This window comes from Wyeomyia smithii, chromosome 3 (assembly GCF_029784165.1).
Source record: "Wyeomyia smithii strain HCP4-BCI-WySm-NY-G18 chromosome 3, ASM2978416v1, whole genome shotgun sequence".
Lineage (NCBI taxonomy): Eukaryota > Metazoa > Arthropoda > Insecta > Diptera > Culicidae > Wyeomyia > Wyeomyia smithii.
In genome coordinates this window covers 67,132,491-67,143,085 of record NC_073696.1, presented here as the reverse complement: position 1 = coordinate 67,143,085, position 10,595 = coordinate 67,132,491, and the positions used below count along the sequence as shown (strand labels likewise).

The window sequence follows — 10,595 nt, the reverse complement described above, 5'->3', positions numbered from 1 at the left end:
TGCTACTTACGCAAACCAATTTTGAAAGTGTTTTCTCCAAGTTTGAGGTATAGTCATTGCTTACAATCATTTTACATGACTCACGTGATTTAATTTAAATTTTTGGCTCGGGTTTTGCGATCCAATTTTCATTATTTCGTTCCTACGTTTCTCCACATAACTTATGTGTTCAATCTATATTACGTGGATTACTCCCGAGTGGAACGGAATCAAACTCATAAATAAAACTATACACCAGCTGTGGCGCTGGCTGGATACTGCTGTGGTATGTGTGTCTAGCTCTCCTCTAGCGACGCTACGCTTCGCGCTCGCGAACGTGATGACATGCGTTTATGATTGTGCTCTCCGATCGGTGGTAAACTTTCGTTTGTTTACTACGGTTGGGTTGGTGTTTTCATGATTTTGCTCTTCATTTTTGTCGAGTGGATCAGCTAACGAGTTAGTTACCGCTAAGAGCTCATACCGGTTGGTTGTTGTTATGAGTTCGTGCGCGATTCGTGCGCGTTTGTGCAAAATAAAAAATAGAAGTTTACAGAAAGCAGCTCTCTATTCAGTTGTTGTCGGTCGGTGTGATTATTACGTTTGGTGGCGCTTTTGGCACTTGGCCAGGAAACGACTGACCCGCAAAAGTGTCGTCGCCTGGAGAGGTCATATTAAGAGGGTCGAATCGGGTTTTACAGAAAATTCAATACGGTGTTTGCGCTATATACCTAGCTAATGTAAAATGAGTTTAATCATTGAATATTCTTGAGAGTGTACAGCGGCTAAAACGGTGGTCCGAGCAAAGTGACCCAATCAAGGTTTTGAAGAAGTGGAAAATATTTCACTATGTTTTAAGTGCAGTGCTCCGGGTGCGATGGGTTGAGCGTATGGCGGTCTCGCACTTTGGCTGTGGCGACGCAGATATAAAAAGAATAAAAAATTGTGATTGAAGAATATCAACGAGGTATCATCGTAGACAAATCAAGCGTGAGAGATATTTACGATAATTAGGATCAGACTACTTTGCTTTGAGAATGTTTTCAACGGGCAACGCGTAATATATCTAATGTAACAAAGGTTAGCAAATTGGATTGCTTAGTGATTACTATTGAAACACGCGAAGGCACCAATATATAAGTGTTTTACAAAGGTCAGTAATAGTTCATATCCATAACGGTGATTAGTGCAGCAAAGGTGTATTATGACAAAGTAGTGTGAGATATGCCAAATTAGAACCGAAGATAACCCACTAAGCAGTGATTGGATTATTGCAGAACCGAGAATTTATTCCGGGAACATTTGATAATATCCTAAGCACAGGTACAGGTCGGACTCGATTATATACAGACTCGATTATATATTGACTCGATTATATATGATTCGATTATATACAAAATTGTATATAATCGAATCATAAAAAAAAATATTTTTTTTCAATTTTAAGTATAACTTACCTAAAGCAGCAATGTCGTATAGGGATCGACCAAAAATACGTAACGCTTGGGGGAGGTAGAGATCTGACGAAACGTCGCAATCAATACTTAAAATTTTGAAGATCTATACAAAGAGCGTTACCTAGAAGAGAGAGGGGGTCGAAAATAGTTTTTATTTGCGGTACGTAATTAATGGACGTTCCCTTCAGTCCAATATGACGTAACGCAACATTTTTTGACCCAAAACGTTGGTTTTTGAGCCATAATGTTTCAAGTAAAGTAAAGCTGATCTAAAACAGAAATATCGCGAGGGAACGTTTACAAATTTTGTAACGCTCAGGAACCGGGAAAGCGTTGGCAAAGTGTTGCAACCCATACGGAAAATTTAAACAAAAAGCATGGCAAAGGGGGAAAGGAGATCAACAATAATTATTCTTGCGTTACGTTATAAATAAGCGCTTCCTTATTGATTCATAAAAGTCCGTTCTTTGTCTTTTTTCAAATGATACACAGTCTTTTTTTAAATGATACACAGTTGCTTCAGCGATGTTGTATTTTTGTTGTACGTCACGAACCGGCAGACCTTGTTCGAGATCGTAAAGAACTTTTGCTTTTTGAGCAAAAGTTAAAACGTTTCTTCGTTTCCTGGCTTTTACGTAAGCACTTGCCATTTTTTGTTCTGAATTGCTTGAAAACGCAGCACAACAATATCAAAACTAAAAGAGTAAACAAACACAATACACACTGATCAAAATTTTTCTTAAGGTTTGCTGCAATCAGCCATGTTTAAAACACGCACTACGGAGAAAATATTTAAAACACTACACGGCGTGTATTGCAACTTGCACTGCGTAATGTGTAAGAACGACAGTACACGCCGTGTAGTGTTTCTATGCAAAAGTGGCACCCGTGCAGCACGGTGTAGTGTTCTTGCCATGGCTGACTGCAATAACATAAAGAGTAACTACGAAATCTATACATACATCAATTTTTGTAAGAAAAGTTTTTTGCGACTTTAAGAGGGTTAGTCAAAAAACTCTACTTATTTATTTAAAAACAACAAAATATGTATGCAAAATAAACAAAAAAAAATTTTCTGATTCGATTATACATATATACATATATTTTTGTAAGAAAGGTTTTTTGCGACTTTAAGGGGGTTGGTCAAAAAATTTCTACTTATTAATTTAAAAACAATATAAGATGTATGCAAAATAAACAAAAAAAATTTTTTTTCTGATTCGATTATATATGCATATATTTTTGTAAGAAAGGTTTTTTGCGACTTTAAGGGGGTTAGTCAAAAAAATTCTACTTATTTATTTAAAAACAACAAAAGATGTATGCAAAATAAACAAAAAAAAATTTTTTTCTGATTCGATTATATATGCATATATTTTTGTAAGAAAGGTTTTTTGCGACTTTAAGGGGGTTAGTCACCAAACTACTTACTTATTTATTCAAAAACAACAAATTATTTATGCAAAATAAACAAAAAAAATTTTTTTTTCTGATTCGATTATATACAGGATTCGATTATATACAGTGAAAATTTTTCGGAGACTGTATATAATCGAGTCCGACCTGTATGCATCATTAATGAAATCATTTTTAATTGGGTTAATTTCTCACACCTAGAAATAAAACTTCTACGAAGCCCTTGGATAAATGATAGTAAATATCTAGATTGGGAAGATAGACAGTCCACCTCAAGCAAAACAAAACACGAACAGGTGCGATGTGTACGCTTGATATGATACTGATTCTACGCGCACGATATCGACTCTCTTGTTGATTAATGATGCAATCGACGCTGACAGTCCAAGAAGAGCTTCTTCTATTCAATGCCAGTTTTTTTTCGATAGCTTACGTGCACACATATTGGGACAAACATTGGACACACTTCAATGTTATGATAATGGGGTCAATCTAATATCGTATTTAAAGAGTCAGACTATCAATGATGGCTAGACGTTTAGGTGAGAAAAAAATAGTACATATTGTTAGCGTTTTTCACTCGAATGACTACTATTCGATTAGGTACACAATCAATAATCGATACGCTATTTCGATTGTTGTCGCATTAATCTTTAGCCAATATACATGTATTTACATGTTAGAAAGCTCGAAACAGGGATTGCTATAATGTGATTAGCTTTAGAGTATATCCACGCTAAATGACCGATTGTCCGATTTTGGGTGGCTCTGATTGTAATGAAATGTTGCACATGTATTTAGTTTGAAAGTTTAGCGTTTTACAGGAAACTGTTTTGACTTACGAGTATTTTTTTTGAAAAATTTAGGGCATTTTTTTAAATTGTTTTTTTTTTTTCGTGATGAACCTTTTCCGATGACGAAATATAATCCTAGTGGCCATTTTTGAAAGGTAAACTTTTTAAAAGCATCTCTAATCAAGATATTTCAAATTTTATTCTAAGTCATTTAACAAAAACATAACTGGAATCAACGTTTTACCGATAACATCGGCAACATTTATGAGATTAAACATGCTAGAAAAAAAAGTATTTGAACATCACTGACGGTATGAAAAAGTAGGAGGGTGGTATTCAAGACACGACCGCATGACGTTGACTACCGTATTCTTAAAAAAAATATTCCATTGAAGCAAATAGTAGAGGGAATTGCAACGCTTCTTTTACAAAACTTCTGTAACAAAATTTCGTGGCTCCAAAAGGTACCAGTTTCCGATTATTCTCGTCCAGAATTCCAGCCATTTTAGTATTTTGCAGTAGCCATTTATTACTAACAGCCACCAGCATAACGGGTGAAACCGGCACGAAATGACCGGTACTATTTTTTTAAGAATACGGTAGTCAACGTCATGCGGTCGTGTCTTGAATGCCACCCTCCTACTTTTTTTCCGCTAGCAGCATCATTTGGTAAAACAGAAAATTCAATTTGCCGCTTCTGTAACAAAATTTAGAGGCACCAAAAGGTGCCAGTTGCCGATTATAGTTTCCTGGTTAGTCCGTCCAGAATTCCAGCCATTTAAGTGTTTTGCAGTAGCCATTTACTACTAAAGCCACCAGCATTACGGGTGAAACCGGCACGAGATGACCGGTACTATTTTGTATTTCCTCCTTTCAGCTGCTATCACCTAGCGTCCGCATGTCACTGGTGCGGTTTTGGAATCAGAATGATGGGGCGCCGGCCGCTGTCGTAAAATTAACACCAACAAAAAGATGCATATTTGCAAGGTTTTTTCCGCTAGCAGCAGCATTTTGTAATAAAACAGAAAATTCCATTAGCCACTTCTGTAACAAAATTTCGAGGCACCAAAAGGGGCCAGGTGCCGAATATATCCATGTTTTTGGTCAGTCCGTCCAGAATTCTTTCAAGATAGCGTCCGTATGCAGCCGGTACGGTTTAGTAATGAAACTGATGGGGTGAAATGTTCGAACGGTACGTTTTATACCAAGGCTTCGTCAGATAAATTAAAAGAGGGATGGGCTACATAAATTATGGAATGGAAGAGACAAATGTTTCTTGAAAGCTGCGCCGGCCGCTGTCATAATATTAACACCAACACAAACATGCATTTTTGCAAGGTTTTTTCCGCTAGCAGCATCATTTGGTAAAACAGAAAATTCAATTAGCCGCTTCTGTACCAAAATTTCGAGGCACCAAAAGGTGCCAGTTGCCGATTATAGTTTCCTGGTTAGTCCGTCCAGAATTCCAGCCATTTAAGTGTTTTGCAGTAGCCATTTACTACTAAAGCCACCAGCATTACGGGTGAAACCGGCACGAGATGACCGGTACTATTTTGTATTTCCTCCTTTCAGCTGCTATCACCTAGCGTCCGCATGTCACTGGTGCGGTTTTGGAATCAGAATGATGGGGCGCCGGCCGCTGTCGTAAAATTAACACCAACAAAAAGATGCATATTTGCAAGGTTTTTTCCGCTAGCAGCAGCATTTTGTAATAAAACAGAAAATTCAATTAGCCGCTTCTGTAACAAAATTTCGAGGCACCAAAAGGGGCCAGGTGCCGAATATATCCATGTTTTTGGTCAGTCCGTCCAGAATTCTTTCAAGATAGCGTCCGTATGTAGTCGGTACGGTTTAGTAATGAAACTGATGGGGTGAAATGTTCGAACGGTACGTTTTATACCAAGGCTTCGTCAGATAAATTAAAAGAGGGATGGGCTACATAAATTATGGAATGGAAGAGACAAATGTTTCTTGAAAGCTGCGCCGGCCGCTGTCATAATATTAACACCAACACAAACATGCATTTTTGCAAGGTTTTTTCCGCTAGCAGCATCATTTGGTAAAACAGAAAATTCAATTTGCCGCTTCTGTAACAAAATTTAGAGGCACCAAAAGGTGCCAGTTGCCGATTACATTGTTGTTTTCTGGTTAATCTACTAAGAGCCACCAGCATAACGGGTGAAACCGGCACGAGATGACCGGTACTATTTTGTATTTCCTCCTTTCAGCTGCTATCATCTAGCGTCCGCATGTCACTGGTGCGGTTTTGGAATCAGAATGATGGGGCGCCGGCCGCTGTCGTAAAATTAACACCAACAAAAAGATGCATATTTGCAAGGTTTTTTCCGCTAGCAGCAGCATTTTGTAATAAAACAGAAAATTCAATTAGCCGCTTCTGTAACAAAATTTCGAGGCACCAAAAGGGGCCAGGTGCCGAATATATCCATGTTTTTGGTCAGTCCGTCCAGAATTCTTTCAAGATAGCGTCCGTATGTAGCCGGTACGGTTTAGTAATGAAACTGATGGGGTGAAATGTTCGAACGGTACGTTTTATACCAAGGCTTCGTCAGATAAATTAAAAGAGGGATGGGCTACATAAATTATGGAATGGAAGAGACAAATGTTTCTTGAAAGCTGCGCCGGCCGCTGTCATAATATTAACACCAACACAAACATGCATTTTTGCAAGGTTTTTTCCGCTAGCAGCATCATTTGGTAAAACAGAAAATTCAATTAGCCGCTTCTATACCAAAATTTCGAGGCACCAAAAGGTGCCAGTTGCCGATTATAGTTTCCTGGTTAGTCCGTCCAGAATTCCAGCCATTTAAGTGTTTTGCAGTAGCCATTTACTACTAAAGCCACCAGCATTACGGGTGAAACCGGCACGAGATGACCGGTACTATTTTGTATTTCCTCCTTTCAGCTGCTATCACCTAGCGTCCGCATGTCACTGGTGCGGTTTTGGAATCAGAATGATGGGGCGCCGGCCGCTGTCGTAAAATTAACACCAACAAAAAGATGCATATTTGCAAGGTTTTTTCCGCTAGCAGCAGCATAAACATCGGAAACAGAAAGTGACAACAACAATAACAACAAAGTCAGATCGATTGTATCCGTTAGTGTCGACTGTGCTTGGGAAGAGAGGTAGTGATTGGCTGCGCGGTATGATTTAGACAATCGATATTAATTACCAATTTTTCAATAGTGTATCTCAAACAATAGTTTGTTTTTGTTACATAAATTTACCCGTAAAAGAATTTCTGATCGATTGATGCCAAAACCTCGAAAACCTGATTATAGATGACTGCAAAATAAGCGCTCAAAACCTGACCACTTTTCTCTGGTTTTCCCTGGTTGAATTACTAGATTTTTAAATTCAGGGGCCTAACTTCGATATAGACGTTAGTCAACGTCAAAAAAAAAACACATGTATGGTTTTGATACCCTCGATACCCCAGATATCCTCGGTTCACATGCTTTGACGGGGCGACATGCTTTGACGAGATGACTCTGCAATAAAAAAGAAATTGGCTGTTCGAGAGAAGACAAAATAAGGATACTGACAATTATGTCTGAATTTTGGAGTCATCAAACAATAAAGGAATAGTTTGACACACAAATTGTGAAACGGGCTTGCCGCATAAGAATATATCATCTTATTGCTTGTTAACTGTTTACGTTTTCGTCCATAATTCGATTCTGTTACTTGTATCTGAAATATCCTGGAAACGGATCACAATCATTTGAAATGATCATTAGGATCATATTACAACCTCGGAATATGTTTATATTAAAAACATATTTGACGTTTCTGCATACTAAAATTTTATGCAATTTTGAACAGTAAAGTAACGTATAGCAAACCAATTTAATTTTCAGAGGTTTATTTGAGGCATTTAAGTTTATCAGCGTATAATTCGACGAGTTTTGGTATGATAGTAGGTAAATCAATACTCATCTCAAGGCAACAGGAAACTAAGTGTTGAGTGCCTGGGCACCATGCGCTATTTATGAAGCACTGTACCCTTTCACAAATCCTTTTAAGTCAATTTACCTTCTTGATGTTAATGAGAATAAACTTTATTACGGCTAATGGGCGTTGTTTTCAACAAGTCTCATTAACTCTGTGTGAAAACCGATCACCTTTTAATATGAGTCTGCGGTTAACTTGATTTAGGGTTGAAAACTATCTTTACCGCTGGAGAACTTTAACAATGTTACAACTTACAGCACTGTGTCTGTTTAGCATCCTTTCAAATGCCCAGGAATATGGGAAAACTTAACTCTATTCATGTAGCAAAGCACTCGAACTTCTTGTGATGTAAATAAAGCCCCTCCAATTGTAATTTTGGTAGAACACAAAATGCAATTTATAATTCTGTGCGTAAGTAAAATTTTGCTATAGAGATATAGACCCAATTTTCCCCCCAAATTTGGTGCAATGAAAGACTGATCAGACCAGAAATATTTACAACTGAGGATTGTGCTCTTATCATCGTCTATTCATTGACTCACTTCATTATCGATGATAATAAAAATGCGTCGGTCGTCTCAAAACTGATATCTGTTTTTTGTGTTAAACCAGATGATTTTTCTTTTTTTTTTTTTGCAAACTGAATCAATTTGCTGAACCGGCCGCTGCACACTGTTTCCAAAGCTGCAAAAACGTGTTCGAAATTATTTTGACCCGAAAAAATAGATTTTAGAGCCATAGTATTTTCAGGAAAGTTGATCCATTAATCATTCTCCATTTTATAGAAGTTACAATTTTGTGATTAATCCACTTAACAGTGAGAAGCCAAATTTATTTTTTTCATTTTTGCATATAAAAATTCACTTTGCTCAGGAAAGTTGTTTCACATTTTAAAAGAAACAACTTTGTAAAAGGTACCATACTTATATCTACTTTTTAAATGGACTTTTGTGAAGTTTTCTACAGATTGCCAATAAAAATCATTTTTTCAATATAACATTTAGAAGTGATTTTCTACAATTTTTCAATGTTCTATATTGTTGTTTGATATCACAAAACGAACAATTTCCTTGAAAGTATGAGTGATAAGTATGAGTGAGACATTATTTAATCCAGATTTAGGCATTTGTCTCTCGCTGTCTCCAGTGTAGATATTTGTAAATAAATAAGTGCATAATTTTAATAAAAATCTTTAATAACTAAATAAACTTGACAGATAAAAATAAACTTTTTTCGGTGAACTTGTGTGTTTTATTATAGTTAACAACATTGTAAAACTTTGAAAAATTTTAGAAATCACCATAAAAATCTATATTGAAAAAATGAATTTAAGGGGCAATCTAGAGAAAACTTCACAAAAGTTCATTTAAATTAGCAGATATAAGTAAAGTGTCGTCGACAAACCTGTTTCTTACAAAATGTGCTAAAACTTTACTCTGCAAAGAGGATTTTTTTTGCAAAAATGAGAAAAATTAAACTCATTTCTCACTTTTAGGTAAATTAATCACAAAATTCTAACTTCAACAAAGTTATAAATTATTGACAGAACAAGTTTATTGAAGACACTATGACTCCAAAATCATTATTTTTTGAGTTAAGAGTAATTAGTGTAAATTAGCGCATTATTCTAGTAAAAATCGTCAACAACCAAAAATATATGTAAGATAAAAATAAACCTCCTTCGGTGATATTGTTTGTTTTGTTGTAGCAAACAATTTTGTAGAACATTCAAAATTTGTATAAAATCACTATAAAAAGTTAAATACGAATAAAGATTTTTAGCAGTAATCTATGAAAACTCCACAAAAGTCCATTTGAAAAGATAGATAGAAGTATGGTGTTTTCCGCAAAGTTGTTTCTTTCAAAATTTGCTACAACTTGTGAATTTTTATATTCCAAAATGAAAAAAGTAACATTCGTTTTTCACTGTTGAGTTGATCATTCATGGAATCGCAACTTCTATAACATGGAGAATAAATAATGGAACAACTTTGCTGAAGACGTCACGGCTCTAAAATCAACGTTTATGGGTCAAAATAATTTCGATCACGTTTTTGCAGCTTTGGAAACAGTGTGCACTGTACGGGCATGTGGATACAATTACCACATTATTAATTTATCAAAGGGCCATGCACATTTCACGTGGACTGCGTTGATGGGGGGGGGGGGGGGGTCAAAATTGTCAAAAATCTGTCCACGTAGAATGTGGATGGCCCAAACATGTTCCTGCGCAAATTTGGTTCGCTCATGCTCCTACAAGTTGTTATTAACGATCTCGCACGGCGGCTCGTCGCTAACAAGCTAAAAGGCGTGCACAATTTAGGCCTTCCCTTTCACCTGTAACACACAAGAAAAGTATGTATATTCGATATTCGAAAGGATTGGAAGAGCATGTAATCATGCACTTTTGCTAAGAAAGGATAAAAAATAAATGTGAAATAAATCATTCAATAAAGGGCTTTATTTTCGCTTCCTTTTTACAATGAAGGCGTTGAAAAACCTTCAAAAAACAAGTTTGTTTTTGATAATTACAGAGGAATAGTTGCGTGTTTAAATTGCGCTGGTAAACACAGGTTTTGCCCTAGAGCTTAAACTGAAAGAAAATGGAAGATTATAGCTTTTGATCATTCCTGTGAGTTTTGGTGTACTTAGCCACCAACATTTTTTCAAAGGCTTAAATTAAGTTTTCCCGTAAGCCAACGTAGACGGACCCGGCGAGCACTTACTGTGCGGCTGTTTAATGCCCTTCTGCATACACTAAGTCCTCCAAAATTCACAGGAATCTTTTAAGGGCGACTATTTTGAGCTTTAGGGCATTATTTTATTCGCTTTTGTCGACCCGTGTTATCTTTGCAACAAATGTAACTTTGTATAAACAGCTCAAGTTTTTTTTTGTAAACCAGTACGCCAATTCGAACAATCTATCGATTCTCGGGCCTCGGTCTCTTTGAGTTAGGCTCTGAAATTTTTTCACAA

The 10,595-nt window shown here is 36.5% G+C and overlaps 1 protein-coding gene across 3 annotated transcripts in view; it reads left to right on the top strand.

Moving 5' to 3' along the window:
• The first annotated feature begins 430 nt into the window (after positions 1-430).
• The window catches only part of LOC129732457 (receptor-type guanylate cyclase gcy-5-like), a 155,807-nt gene continuing 145,642 nt past the window's right edge, over positions 431-10,595 (top strand). For 2 of the 3 annotated variants that reach the window (XM_055693354.1, XM_055693352.1), the window contains exon 1: positions 431-1,302. The gene's annotated coding sequence lies outside the window, so the exon portion shown is untranslated. The remainder of the gene's footprint in view (positions 1,303-10,595) is intronic. The other variant, XM_055693353.1, reaches the window with a different exon arrangement.